The sequence below is a fragment of the Falco peregrinus genome, chromosome 11 (assembly GCF_023634155.1).
Source record: "Falco peregrinus isolate bFalPer1 chromosome 11, bFalPer1.pri, whole genome shotgun sequence".
NCBI lineage: Eukaryota > Metazoa > Chordata > Aves > Falconiformes > Falconidae > Falco > Falco peregrinus.
The window spans coordinates 26356786-26372528 of record NC_073731.1 but is presented as its reverse complement, the minus strand read 5'-3'; the positions used below and the strand labels follow the sequence as shown (position 1 = coordinate 26372528).

General features: G+C 40.8%; 1 long non-coding RNA gene across 1 annotated transcript in view; it reads left to right on the top strand.

Moving 5' to 3' along the window:
- The window catches only part of LOC129785333 (uncharacterized), a 44416-nt gene extending 32465 nt beyond the window's left edge, over positions 1–11951 (top strand). The window contains exon 4 of the long non-coding RNA XR_008749248.1: positions 11853–11951. This is a non-coding gene — a long non-coding RNA (uncharacterized LOC129785333). The remainder of the gene's footprint in view (positions 1–11852) is intronic.
- Positions 11952–15743: the final 3792 nt, after the last annotated feature.

Sequence of the window (15743 nt, the reverse complement as noted above, 5' to 3'; positions counted from 1 at the left end):
CTTCTGGAATAGCTAATGCTTTGGAACAGTAAAAAAACCTAAATAAGAAGACTAAATTCAAGCAGTGAATCCATATCTGAACCTGCACACAGGTGTTTTGGGCCTATCTGCCATGGAGAAAAAGTCTTGACATTTACTGAAATAAAATGTTTGTGCATAAATCTAGATAGCTTCAAGGCTGTCTTGCCTCCAAGAGATTCTTTCATGAGATGTATCTTGAAATCTTTTCACTATGGCCATACTCTGAAGAAAATAAAAAGCTCATTCCCCCTGCAGGATATTAGGTTAGAAGATAAAGACAGATCTGTAGAAAACCTACTATTCACTGCTTGAGTGGTGAATAGGGTTAGCTGAGAATATTGTTTTGAGTAACATACTGCTTGTCCACTTTGAGCTACGTCTTGTGTATAACCCTGAGAGCAGCCAATCTACCCATTTAGAACAGATTTGTTTTCATATGCAGTTTGGCCTGGACAATCTAGGTTTTTTTCCTCAGGATTGTTAGACAAGCAGTTCTTTTCAGCTGAGCACAAGGTTGTTCATGGTCTGTTTTATGATCTGTAATATGTATGTGTGGAAAAAGATCTTAAATGTTTATTCTTTGAAGTGATTGGGAGCATTCAGTGATTCAGGATTCCAAACTCGGTAAGAAATTCCAAATTCAGAAATACTGAGTAAGAAACTGATTAAGTAATTATTTCTGAGATTCAAATCATGAAAACATTTAATTACTCTTAATTATTAAAATATTATGAGCATGTGTGGCTGAGGACCATGTCTGAGTGAAAGGTTATAGCTATCACTTATTCCAGTAGAAGATGAGGAAGCGTACAGCCTTGGAGGAACGGCTTTCTATGTTCTTGGTGTTGCAATGTGTTGAAAATCTGTGTGTGACAAAGCTCTTTGTTGATTGCAGCTGGTGGTTGGCATGCGCCCTTTCAGATAACTGAATGCTGCTCTTTCTCGTAACTGTCTAATTTTTAATTTTTTAAACACATAGCTTATGAATATCTTTGTAGGTGTGTCTTTAGGAGTGTCACAAGTTGATACACTTTAAAACTTTGTTTGTAAAACAGGGGAATGGGGAAAAAGTTGTAAATCTCACAAGTAAGTAATTTATTAGCTACATGTGTTATGGGGAATGGCCTGATACAGTGAAATAGCATACCCTGTAATCAGCCAGCCATGTGTACTGGTGGAAGCCATTTATAAAACAATCACCAAATAGAACAGCCCACATGAATACCAAAGACCAACCCATAATTCCCCCTAAGGATATTCACATCGGTTATAGGATCAATTCAAACTTCATTTTTCATTTCTTCATTTCATTTAGTGCTTTTCACTTTCTCTACTGATGTACTTGTGTCTGGGTTTGGATACCCTGGGGCTTTGGAGGTGTTCGGAGTGAGACTGCCATGCAAAGGTTAGTCCAGACTGTCAGGGTGCTGGTGATGCACAGCAGACAGAGCATCCTACCACTGCGGGGATCTCCTGCTACACAGAATTGCCTTCTGCAGTGAGTGGCACAGAGTTTTTGTGACAGCGTCTGCGTGGCCATCTTCTCTCTGCTGCTGGTTGGGAACATAGCCAAGGAAAAGGTGGCTAGGTGCAGACCTACTGATCTTTTTCTGGGGAATGATGCTGTGGTCAGAGCTGGGAAGTTTTAAGAGTAATCTTCAGACTGTTACAGATAATGTCAGTACAGTCTGGAGTGCACTGGTGAATCACAGAGAAAAGGATGTTTCAAACCCTGTTTGCGTCTGGATTAGTGTTTTTTTAGTCGTGTAGAATCACTGTTTCTTGGACACATCTCTGTCTTCACTAAAGATTCTTGTTCTTTCGTTACAGGATAGCGTGTGTGGATTATTCTGCAACACACTTGGTATTTTGGGGGAAGCCCCATCATTGTCTGTTCTCTTTCCCTCTTTCTCTTTTATTTCTGTATGTAAATAATATATTTCATAAATAGTGAGTTTTCTGCTTTCACAGATGTATCTTTGCATTCATCTTCTGTCTAAACTGCAGTTTTGCTCACCTGGTCAGGGATACAAGTCATCACTAGCTCAAGCCGAACTTTATTTATGTGGAGCTTTTCATCTTCCCCTGCAAGCTCTTCAGCCTGTGTCCTGCTTTAGGTTTGATCCCTGTGCAGGGCACAGCCCTTCTGTCCGTCAGCTAGATCTGTAAGCAGAATGACTTCTGCTCAGCCTGGGTGTGACCAAATAAGACAAGTCTGTTCCTAAGCCTTAGTTCTGCCTGTGTATGATCTCCAGCACAGTCCTACTCAACTACACAGCTCCTTATTTCTCAGTTACCAACATTCTTTGGCCCATTTTTCCTCCCCATTTTTTTTCCATTTAAGTTTTGCTGTCAGACAATTTTTTCTCGTCTGCCCCTTTGGCTATGTCACTTCTGTGTTTCTCCCTGTGCTGTCTGTTTGGTTAAACATTAAATTACTCACTTTCACTTTGAAGGCTCATCCTAGCATACTACCACTGGTATTTTGTCTCTCAGTCGTTATTGAGATGTCAGGATTGCTGTCCATTTAGACTGGACTTAGCTCACTGTGCCCATCTTGATGTCTGGACTCATGCTAACGCTCATGTTTGGGAGGACCTCTCCATGAATATTTGTTATTTCCCTTCATAACCTTCCTTAAAGCTTCCTTTGTTCACTGGTGTCTACAGCAGTCAAGCCAGGCCACTGGGTGTATTGTGACAGCCTGCCAGCATAGTCTGTATGGTCTCCTGGCTTTCCTCTCTTCAGTTCATTTGTTTTCAATTTTAATTTTTTTCTGAGATGGGAACTATTTCTTCTGTACTTGTATAGGGCTTAGCATGGTGCAGTTTGTGACTGCAGTTCATAGACATGGTGGTAGCAGCAGTGTTATAGTTTTGGTTGTTACACTGCAAATTCTGGGACTTTTCAGGAGCCTTTTACGCCTTTGCTGAGCCTTTCTGTGGTAAAAATCCAATAGATACCAGTAAGACTGTCTGGGTGAAGACTGAATGATAACTTCAATTCTTCCTTAAGTCTGTTTGTTTTATTGTCATTTGTCTGCACTCTGTGGAGTGCTAAGCACCTTCAGCTCCTGGAGATGTAGCATGTTACAAGATTCTTTTCCCCCCTTCCAACCTGACCTCACAATCATTCAGAAGGAGGGAAAATGGTACCAGCATAAAATAAGAAGTTTGATGTCTTTGTATTATAATAGGATACTGTATAGTACTGGTTATTTTAGTAAGGCTAAGAATCTGTAGACTTTTTATTATAATTATTTATGTAATTTCTCCTGTTAAATATTCAGAGTGCTGAAATGCTCTATTAGTGCTGGGCACTGATGATAACTGTGCTGTGGTTCCTTGGGACCTTAAATAATCATTTGGAGGCTAATTAATAAGTGGATATAGTGATGCTACGATCTGCTAATCCAAAAAGTCACTGCCAGGCTCTGCATTTGTGTATGCAAGATGAGAATACAGATTTTTCTTTTTTCCAGAGAGAGTATGACTAGCAATGCAGTTTTCTCTTTTACTCCCACCACTAATCCAGAGTGATTGTCCCATAGGAAAGAGGGTTTCTTCCTGCTTCCACTCCTGCCCTTTCCTTTCTTTTCCCCAAATGTTTGTCCTCCATGCAACTGGACTACACGGACTCTTTAGCTTAAGTAACTCACAAATGCCTGTAAGGCCATGTGACGTTTTGCTCTATAGGAACAAAATTGTCAGATGACATTTTGAGCAAAATGTTGGATGGCAACAGCAAAATGAGCAAAATGTTGGGTGGCAAGTACCTGTTTTGAGGGAAGGGGTTTCTGCGCTCCTTGGCTCCTCAGTCTGATCTAAAGCCTATTTACTGTGTCTATAGGAAGAGGCTTCCTGTCCTGGATAATCTTTCAGTCCGGCATTCTACATTGTGCTGCCATTCTCTGGGCTTAGATCCTGCAAGTTGTGTTCCCCATCTCTTTTACTGACTTCCCAGATGATTGAAGTTTGCAGAGATGCTCAGAACCTTGCAGGCTGGGACTCCTAATGAGCAGCTGGTAGCTTTTTGGTGGTGGGGAATCTATACGTAAAATTCGAGCCCATGAAGTTGAAAGTGAATGAAACTTTAAGAACCATTATAGTTAAACTGTGACATCTGTTATACGTTTTTATGATTGTCTTGTGAAAGTCTGGGTCTTGGGTATAATTAGCTGTGATGCTTTAAAAAACTGTAAAACTCTGGGGAATCTGCTCTTTGACAATTAATATGTCTTCAGTCTTCCAGCATCTCCATGCTAAACATCAGTCCTTGTTTGGTTACAGCAGGCACCCCAAAGCTTGTCTGTATCTTTCCAGTGCTTAGATCCATCCACTCAGCTGAAGTAAAATTCTATGGCATCCTAAATGTAAATAAATAAAAAGGCATGTGCGCTTGCTTCCGTTTCTGTTTTTCTTCATCAGCAAGCCTCATATTTACCAAAGAGAGTGTTGTTTCTGTGCATAAGAGAAGAGCTGCAGAGGCAGAAGGCAGGGTAAAAGATGTGGCAGGAGCAAGACACAAACGTGATGAGAGGTGAAGGATTGCAACATCTGTTCTGTTTTTCTGGAACTGTGCCTACTTAGTGCTGGAGAGGCTGTCGAAAGGCACATGCAAGTTGTAGCACAGCCTTTTTGGAGCATCTTCTTTCTAGAAGGTGTGAAACTGGGGGGTGTTTTCACAGCAGTAACTAGTGGATGCATTGTGTGACATTGGCTCTGCAAGTAAAGACTGATGAAGTGCCTGTAGAAGCTAGAAATGGACACAACAGCGCGAACTTCTGGGGACTTAGCATTGGTTATTGAAGAAATTGAATTCACATGCTGTTTGCATATCACTGAAAATCTGTGTGGATTTTGTTTCCTTGGGAGGTAGATACAGAGCCAGGCCTCATAACTGAGATGTCTGTAAGCAGTACATAAATCCATAGGATTTATCTAGAGAACTTCAGGCTGGGATCACTGTAGCCTAGATCTCATTCTGTGCTTTTCTTTTTCATGGTTTGAGTAACTTCAACCTGTGATTTATTTCATGCAGGAATTCCTCACCTCCTGATTTGGGGTATTCTGTCCCAACTCCAGACAAGATGTCAGTGAATGCTGACATTTTTGTTTTCAACCCAAAATGATGATGAAACTGAGAACAGGGCTGTCAGCTGAGGACATTTGTATCTCCAACAGCTGTGGTCAATGAGCCAAGCTTGTGCAAACCCAGTGGTTAATCATTTGGGGGGAATCTGCACATCTTGTTTGCCTGAGTCAGCTACCTAAAGGATTTGCTAATAGCTAAAAGTTTGCCTGAATCATTGGGCTGCTGGGTGCAGTAAGCATCTGTTCACATCCTGCCTGCTGTAATTAGAGACAGGGATGTGCTATTTAAAAACAGAAGAGACAGCAGTGCATTGCTGGACTGAGGATAATTTTTTTTCCCAATGTTGTTAATAGTGTCTCTTGTTTGTCCTAGTGTCAAGGCTGTTAGCTGTGACTGTTCATGATGTATATAGCTATGTTTGGGGGATTTTTAGCTCTGAAGATGGCTTCTTCAATTCTTAGAGAACCAGAGGACTAATAATGTGATGGATAATAGCGCTGTCAGCACTGTAGGACCAGGGCCTGCTGAACTGAACCATGGATGATAACAACCATCCTCCAGGAGGGACTGTTCGGTACTGAGGACCATCAACTTAGGGCACAGCTGAATGAAGTTCAAATTACAGCAGTTCTGTAGACCTCAGGTGTCTTTGGGTTGATCAGTCATCTCTACCTAAATGCCTTACCTGCAAACCATCAGTGATGGTATAGCCCCAAGGCTATACCTCTGTCTCAAGGAGATGAGCTATATTCAGAGATTTCTGAGCTGCTTGGGTACTGCAGTACTGGGACCTTAGCTCAACAGATGGAAGCTGCAGGGTAAAGTGCATTCTTCTCTGACTGTAGAAAGTTTCTGCCATTGATAAACTCAACTGATTGACTCTCAATCTATTGGGGAGAAAGCAGTTAAACTAGCTATATTATGTATTGTCATATTTGAAAACTTTAAAAATACAGTTAACTCATAAACTTAATACTGTTGCATAGCTCTAAGTTCTCATGGAAAGAAAATACCTTTTCTAAAGTATAAATGGCATGTTAAGCCTTCCAGAGTGTGGTTCCCTCTGTTTATGTCTCCTTTCTAAAAGGAAACATATTCATGAAGTCAGATTCTCAGTGTTAGTATGATGCTAAGTTATTAAGAAGATATTATTCTTGTAGCTTAAATAGCCTAAGGTTATGAGACAGATAAAGTTTTATTAAGTCCACTGATCTAGCTAGAACAAAATAGATCCTGTAGAAGGCCTAAAGCTTTTCTGGTTTTTTTTGACTATGTCATTTGGTCTTACATAAGCCATTAAATCTTCCTACACCGAGCTATTAAGAATAACCATTGTCAGCTTTGAAAAAAACGCATCTAACCAGCCTCAAAACTTTTAAAAATCCACTTGGGAATATTCTTATGGTATTGTTAATTGCGTCTTTCCTACTGAGATATGAAAAATGATAATGAACGGGGGCTCCTGGTTTCATGCTGCCTTGCCAATACTTCGCTGCGGCTGTACGTCGAGCAGCCTAGACAAAAGCATAAGCAGTGTGACAGCCTGCAACTGGGGCCTGATCCAGTTGTTCTCCATAGAGATAATCTATTCACAGACTTCAGTGTGTTTTGGATGAAGGCAATTTGCTTTCTTTTGAACCGAACCCAGAGCACGTGTGGGGAGTTAACTAAGCCTAGAGGATGACACATTACCTAATCTGGTTACCATGTTGTTCTCTTGGGAGAGATGGCTCTTATGTGGAAACAATCTGCAGATTTCAGTTCGTCTCAACATGACTAACGCATCTGCCTGTGTCTTAAGGTGAATAAATAGCTGAAACTGTGAGCGCATGCAGCTGGCAGATAATTGGGCCTGTGTGAGTGTCTGAAACTGAACTTCTGAACTCTCCAGCAGAAGCCTGGTAGTTGCTAGCTGCAGTTGGTATGGGCCGGCCGTAAATTTTGATGATGTGGACTAAAATATAGTGGCATATTCCAAACCCTCCGATTACTGTCCCAAACCCTCCAATTAATAAACAGGCCTGAGAAAGAGCCAACAATGAGGACGCTGATCGCATGTTGTGCTTTTGCATTAGACTGTTTAGATTGTGAAAATCAGAGGCTTGGAGTGCTGAAAGGAAGAGGAAGCCAAAAAGGTGTCTTCTCAAAAAGAAGAAATGGTCTTGAAAAGAAGGGGACCTGGAAAGAAGATGGCGAAGATCCTGGCTGGGGTACAGATCTTGTAAGTGGATGTAGATCCTGGAGATCAGAGCGCTGCATGGAGAAGGCAAATGCTTGGGGATGTGCAGGGACCTTGGCCACTCATGCCCGAGGCTGGTCACTGTGAACAGCTGCACATCAAGAACTAAAAAAGCTTTCTGCCCAGCGTTCTTGGGCTAGCAATGATCTTCCTCTGGGGAGGGGCAGTCAACACTTAGTGAGTATATGAAGCTTGGAGGAGAGCAAGTGAATGCGTGTGAGATAATCGGGCAGCGTAAAAACGCTAATCTCTTTGTTCTAAAATAAATCCCAGTATCCAGTTCCACTACTTGCTTGCTTTGTTTCGCCTGGGACAGTCTGCTACACTACATCTGTAGCGGGAAAGAAGTGGGCCGCTCTCATGGAATGAGGAGGACAAGCGTCATTCAGGCTTAGCATCTTTTCTTGTCATTGTGAGTTTTCTAAGAAATAAATGAATGCAGTTTATTCTAATTCTGGGCAACATGATCGACAGTCCAAAAGGAAACATCCTCTGTTTTTCAAATAGTTACTGTTGTAATTATGTCTCAGTGAAAGTCTAGCAAACTTTGTGGTGTTTACTTTCTGTTAGGACTGTTAACAAGGTGTTAACTGGCACAAACAGTGTTCCTATTAATGTCGACCTTTCTTCTCAGAATGAGACATGACATAGGACCATCAAAGCTTTTGGAGAGCTGTTCAGTATTGCTCATCTGGGAGGAATTTGAAGTGGGAAGCTGGAGGAGAGGGAAAGCAAAAGAATGTATTGAGGTAGCTTCCTCAAACTCAGTTTTTAGCGTAGGACTCTGATTTGCAAAATGTTGAGAATCTTTGGAAATGCTAGGTTGTACCCTCGTGTATGGGGAAAAAAAGCCCACCTATTCTTGTACATATGCAGTTTTCATAGGAACCTGGAATTCTTTTAAATTAATCCATAAAAAGCGAAAAGCACAACCCACTCTGCCTGCTAAGTGGAAATACATTTACATACAGTTTCTCTGTATTTAAATATGCCAGTAAGAGTGAAGCCAGAGCCCAGCTGAGCTGTATTGGAACTGATCAGGAGACCAGGATTTGCTGCATTACTGTGTACAGGATCAGTGGGACCACCGGGAAGCAGGGGATAGCGTTGGCAGTTTACTGCTCTCCTTACTTAGCTTCAGCCAGGTTTGACTTGTTTTTGCCTCTGTCTTACAACGGAGCGTTTCTCACAGGTGGCAGGTTTTGCTGGAGTCACCTTTTTCAAGCAATTCTTCATCCGTAGCTGTATGTTTTGGACAGTAGCACACAGGGGAAAGTGTTAAGGGCTGATATTTGATACTGGAATAAAGTTATCAAATGCAGCGTTGTGAGAGCTGCTAATTAAAGTTTAGATGCAGATGAAACCCCCGCTTGGATCCAGTGCAAGGCTGAATTCTGAAGTGTAACTTACTGCTGGCAACCATCCCTCAGAGGTTTTGGCCTTTGTTGAAGGTTGCAGTGAAATAGGTTGTTCTTGCAGAAGATAAATGTTGCTTAAAAATTACTTGGAGCACATTCATCTGCAGATTTCAGAATCTTTACAGAATTTCCCCCATTCCCTCCCTGCTAAAAATGGAAGCAGAGAGGTGGAGAAGTTCACTGGGTTGCCCACATTTCTGCAGTCAGCCAGTGGCAAAACCAGCAAGGTCATTGAGGAGTCCTGGATTTTGGTGGGTCGTTTGCTTCACATATAATTTAAGAAGCTGAAGCCCTTTTTATAGGTTATTTTTCAGCATCTCCCTTTTGATGAGACCTTCTTCAAACATCTCTCTTAGACCTCATCTTCTTTAATTACTGCTTATCTCTGAGTCATTTTAGGACCTGCATGCAACTGGCTCAGTTATGTCTGTGCTTGAATCTCAGTGCTGTAATTCTGTCATGGATACAGCTACATCTATGCCCCATGTCTTGCCTGGCATACTCCCCTATTTTCTGCCCAAACAGCTGCCATGCACAGTGTAGACGACCTGAACGAGTATTCTCAGTGGTATCCCAACCTGCCAGCTCCTGCTTGGAGCTCTGTGTTCACATTTGCTGCTCATGCAGCAGGTGGGTTTACTTTCAAGACCAAACTCATGACAGATATTATAGATGTGCATTTGTTTCTTTCCTGTTAAGCTGATCCTTGACTTTCTAGACAAAAGAAATCAAGGAGTGTTAACCCGGCTGGTTTTCAAGGGGATATTGGATTTGATGCCTCTCTACAAACTGATAGGGAGCAGAGAAGTGAGCAAGCACGTGGATGAAGAATGTGAAACACAATATGACACTTCAAAGCGAAACATGTCTAGCTGGAATTTATTGGGGGAGTTCATCAATGATTAGTTTATTTCTGATCTTGTTTATCACTTTCATTAACAACCTTGGCATAAAAAATAGACTGTTAATGAAGTTTCCTGATGACACTCCACTGGGAGACAAGTCAGAACTCCAAACCATTTTAGTGGTGTAATTAAAAGCTCACCTGTCCTCTTTGAACACTTATTTGTATCTGTGCTTCTTTTAATTTCAGTAGTAAAAAACCCATTCTTTGCACACTTCCCCTTTTTCTTTCAATTGACATATTAAAGGTGTATTTTGGCTCAACTATCTGAAAAACTCAGGTTTTTTAAGGTGTCTGTCAAGTTGGTTTTCATTAATTTTCCCTGGCAAAACCCAAATGAATAATGTAACTTGATGCCAAAGCTCCAAATGGGGGTTACAGATAATTATTCATGCTCAAGACTTTGGCTATGAATCATTTTAACTGTGCCCTCTAACTGATTATGTAGCACCACTAGTTTCATATTTTTTGTTTCTGATGTAAATAATTTTCAGTGGTATAAAATGTGGGAGGGAACACATTTGCATTAAACACAGGTAACTATGACTAAAAGAAAAGAAAACCTTTAAAACAAGAGTTATAGGGTCATCTAAGTGGCAATTAGAATCCTTTAAAAATTCATTCAGATTTAGTGAAATGTTGTTGGCAGTCATTCATAAAAGTAATTGCCCTGTGCACATGAAAAATTTAAATGTGGTAATTTAGTAATGAATCTGAGCTGTCAGAAGGCATTTTATGGATAATCAGACATTCCTGCAGGCATAGCTGTTACTGAAGAAAATTGAAAAATAACTTTGTGGAGGCAAAATTATCGGAAATAAGTGTTTTCTCTGGAAACAAAGAAAGAACCGTATGATTTTTAGAAATGTAGTACACTAAGTTGACAAGGGCAGCTACTAGAAGCAAATGAAGAATCAGTTGTGGCCGTAATATTGATTCAGATTAGTCAGTTTAAGTAGTGGTCTTTGAGGAGTGAGTTCTTCTAGATTCCCAGATACTCTGTGTGCAGACACATTATCCAGCCCCCAGGAAGGGGAAGCAGGAATTCTCCGCTACAGCTTGCAAATCATGTCATCAATTCTGAAAGGAGAAGCTCAGTTCTCCTTTCATTCTACTTGAATGAAACTGCTGACTGTATTTGAATTAATTTTTATTTCCCCTAGAATAAGGGAGGGCTACGTGTTGTTGCAGGGCACATTAGGGACAGGAAAACTTGAGGCACTTCAGAAGTTTAGTTGGAGCCACTGATGCAAAAAGGTCAGTGCAAGCCGTTGCCTTTGGATGTGGTAGCAGTTCACTCCCACTCTGTGCCGGTGTTAATGACTTGAAAATGGATAAGAACACTTGCAAATCTCTTCTACCCCAAGTCTCTAAATCACTCTGGGGAGTAGATCTTTGTCTCAGTTGTGTTACTGCTGTTGCTTTTGCCCTTGTATAAGTATTTCGGGGGATTTTGAGACTGTAAGACTTTGGGAAGAAAATGTTTTCAAAGATCAGATCCAGTTGGGGTTGCTGCTCCACTTAAATACCATTTTGCCAGAACTGATTTGCCAACTGATGTATTCATAAAGAATGTTTATGGGTTTTTTATGTTCTCCAGTGTTAGAATGCTATAAGGAGATACTCCTGTATTCTAATTCATGGTGTGATTGTTTAAAGATGCTGATCTTGGATGCTATATTAAGTATTAAAATAAATAGCATTAGTTTTCAACTTCACTTTTTGTTTATGCAGCTGGTATTCCTTTTCCCAATTTTTGCTATTTACATAGTTCATTGAATGTTAGAAGAGATCAGCTCAACTCGTATTTCTGGTCTGCTTTACTTTATGGTGTAGTGGAAGGAAGTTTTCAAAAGAAAACAAAGATTTGGTTTTTGCAGAACTGAAAATAAAATGTATTTCTGTTGATCTATGGATTTGTTTAAAAACCTATTTGTGCCCTCTGTATTTGCTACAAAGCTTAAATATGGGCTTAGATCAACACAGCAGGTTCTCTTCAGTGCTGTGTGAATGAATGTAAAATCTTTTGTAAAATTTCTACCATTAAAAAAAATCATTAGATATTATTAGGAAAATAGTATCTTTTATGAGAAATGATGAGATGAAGTATATCACCTGGCAAGAAGTAGCTAGCTCCAGTGTTAAAGCTCTTCAATATTGTCTCCTTTTCCCATAGGTCACTTAGAAGATAAATCACCACTTGGAGGGAGCCATGATACCAAGTCTGTGTTCTCATTCTGCACTGTGGAATGGGGCCCTGCTTTTTTGTTCTGGCGATCTGGTAAGTCTCCCAGGCAAGAACATAGAAGACCCTGCTGAGAGAAAAGCACCTTGAAGATAAGTCCTTTCTTTCCACAGTGAGTTACCTGACTATTACTGCTGTAGTGTTTGGCTGTTTTAAGGTTTGCAGAGCTATAAAACATTTGATCATCCCAGGGGTGGGGGAGGAGCTGAAGGACATCTTTTCCTTTTGATGAAACACTGAGGAGAAAGAACAGTGTAACAAATGCTATTTATACAGGCTGCTTGCCAAATCAAACCTCAACCTTTAATTACATCTGTGCACACTGTAGGCGTGTTTAATAAAGATCTAAACGCAGTGTCATCCTCCTATTTGACTTGTTAGCATTTTGCCTTTTTTCTGTAAAGCCTGGAACCTGTTGATGTGATTGACTATGAGTAAGAGCATGGTTTGAGGCTGAAAATCAGTCAATGACATGAGCTCGTTTAATATAACCTTTTGAAAACTTTCGTTGTTCTGCCTGCTTGTGAAGCATTCAGTGATGGTTACAGATTGTTTTGTGTCCTAAGAGTGCCATAGTCAGATAGGAAGACTCAGTACCCAAAGGGGCTAAGGGGAGGGCATAAGCTCTTTGGGGGTATGTGAGGATTGAAGGGATGCACTTGGGGTGTTCTGTTGTGTATTGGGCTTTGATTTCCATACAGGCTCTCCATTTAGGCAGAATGATCAGCACTAGCACTTCACAAAACCAGTTGAACCTTGTTAAGTAGCCTTGTCACTTCGACAGAGACTCCAAGGAATTCCAGCTGGGCTTGAATTCCCATTTCGTTTAGATAGCCTTTATCTAGGTCAGGGTTGAAGTTCTTGCTCACGATGCTTGCATTGTCCAGTCATTGCTGTTCTATTGACAAAGACAGATTTTTCCATTTTTCTAGCACCCACATGCTGCAAAACGGTGCCCTTTAGAATTTCTGTAAGGTCAGACAGCAGCCTCTGGTCCTGCTTTCAGTCTGTGTGCAGGGACTTTAAAGCTCCAGACTTAGGCCTTTCATTTTTTCACTCTTTTCTGTCAATATTGCATTGCCTCAGTGGATGCCTCTTTGACCTCACATCTCAACTCCTTCCGCACTATTTCTTTCGATCAGGACTGAAATCTAGTGCCAATTACTGATGCATTGCTATACTAAAAATGACTTGGGCTCGCTGGCTGGCAGCACTCCCACCTGTGCTTACGGCAGAAGTAGCTGGGTGCAGGCATTCAGGTAAGAAGGGTGGGATGGGAGCTGTCCCATTGCTGTCCTTTCTTGCGCACACTGGTGGCTAAATGAGAACCACGGGGAGTCACAGACCCCTGAACTAAGTCCCCACCAAAGACTCCAGTCAATGCCTGAAGTTAAACGGTCTGCAGATTCCCCTGCTTGTCTGTGCTGGCTATAGCAGCGTGCTCTTTTACAGCAGAAGGATGCACTTTCTGTCCCGTGGCTGTTTGCTTTTCTGTCACTGTCATCTGAAAAATTGGCAGGGCATTAGCAAGGGTGCTGCCTTTCCTAAAGCTCACCAAGGTCTGTACCCCGATTTTTATGAGCAAATAGTCTGCAGATTTCAAACTCGATTAGGAATTAAAACCTTTATTCTGGAATAAGGGCCAAATGAATACTGTTCAAATTAAAGCTGGTTTGTGTTGCTTTCCTCAGAGAAATGTGTCTGTTCTGGGTTGTGTTTTTTTTCCTCTGTTGGCACATTTATTTGTTTGTGTTGCATAGGGAACTGAGTATGTTATGAAGCTAAATCTTTCCTACCAAGCAGCAGCTCTGGCTCAGCTTTGGTGGTTATTTAAAATCTCAGAAGAGAATCATCAGCTGCTCCACTTGTATATTCAAACACACAAGGTGATATGCTAATTGGGCTTTCATTAGTGCCTGACTGACGTCACCAACAGAGCAGAAAGAAAGGGGGCTAAGCAGATGAAGTACTTTTCCACTGTTGAACTGGTACTGACGCAGCTATGTACTATAGCTTTTTTTTTTTTCTCCTTTTTTTTTCCTGGAGCAGTTCTAATTTTCTGTGTGACTGCATCTGTGCACTGTAGCATTCAAATATTGCCCTGGTGTATTACTCTGAAAGCTGAGCTTTTTATGAAAAAGGGAAAGGGAACAGAGGCTGTGAAATTCCTTCTTTTCTTTAGTGTTATTACTGTCTGGGATTGATTCAATTAGGTTAGACAAGTAAAATTTCATGATGCGACTCATCAGTGCTGTTCACATATGAGTACATATCTGCATATTTAGGCAGTCTGTCTCCTCTGAGAAACATAGATACCATGGATAATAAACAGCTGCATGTCATTTAACGAGCAAGTAAGAGGCACAAGCCCCTTTTTTCCAGGACGGTGTCCACTGTGTGAGCTCAAGCAGAAATTATAGCAGAATTGAAACAGAATATGTTCTTTTTTCAGAGCTGCCAGTAGAAAGCTTTGCAAACTGGGAAGATTTTACATGGGTATAGCAAGCAGCTTTAGCAAGATAGTACATGAAGGATCTATATCACGTCATGGGGTATAGTGCTCCATCAGAAGTCCACAGAGCTGTGTTTGATTCCTGTTTTCATCTCCAGAGGTGAAATACTTAATCTCTTTGCACCTCAGCTACCCCATCACTTGTACAACAGGGATAATGTCTTCCTTTATAAAATGTTTTGCTATGATGAGTGAAGTCTACATCTTCAGGAATTAAAAAAAACAAAATGCATTTTGGTCATGATAATGACTAAACGTAGCCTGAGAAGGAGCAGATTTGCCTGATTGGAAACCATTTTTACTCAGCACTAAATGAACTAAGTTATTGCTGGAATTAATTAAATACAATTGCTATTGCAAGTGGATGGTGAGTTGGAGAAATATTTTTGTCTTGTAATAAATTAACTCAAATCTAATAAAAAGGCTAAAGACAGAAGGGAATTCTGACTTTGAAAAGACTCTAGCAATGCTATTAGAATTGTTTCTTTTCAAATCAGAAATTGAGAGTGTAGAACTATTCGTTGCTTTAACTTCAGCAAAAAAACGGTGACAGCAGGGACCTTGTTAAACTGGGACACATACTTCAGTGACTAGAAACCTATTGTAATCTCAATTACAGAGATATAATCTTGGGCTTTAGTCCATATGTCTGTCTTAGAGAGCTATTAATGCCGTTGGTTTGCATCCAGCTTGCAGACAAAGATACTTAACTAAACATTTTCTTTTTGCTTCTGTCATTAGCTGGGGTGCATAGGCAAAATGGCTGGGACTGTCTTGTTCCTTGGTCCAATTAATAGACCTCTATTGTTCCTCAAGTATAAAATTCTGACAACACATGGATGAAAAATTATTCCAAAGCCCGTCATTGGGATGAACAAATGAAATCCATCATGAATTTAAATGGAGCCATTTATTATAACCTCCTGCCTTTCATTGGACCGTGGGTCTTTTTCCTGTGTGATATTTATATTTTTTTGAACTGTGAGGACAAGGACAAATTGAAGGAGTTGCTGAATTCTTTGTTACGAGCTCCTACTACAGTTCATTTACTTCTCGTCCATCTTGCTGGGGAAGAGCTAGGTAAGGTGTCTATTGAGGAAAGATACACAGTGGGGGTGCAATTTATAACTCCTTCCACTCTTTCAAGCAGAATAAAATCCCTGGATAATGACTGAAGAAGCTGAGCCCAGGGACTCCACTGTGGTTATGCACAGTAGTAACAGGAGACAGTCAACTTGTAGGAATTGTGTGTTTGCTCCATTTCTGCTTAGGAGTTGTTCATGAATTGCTTGATGATTGCTGTCATCAGG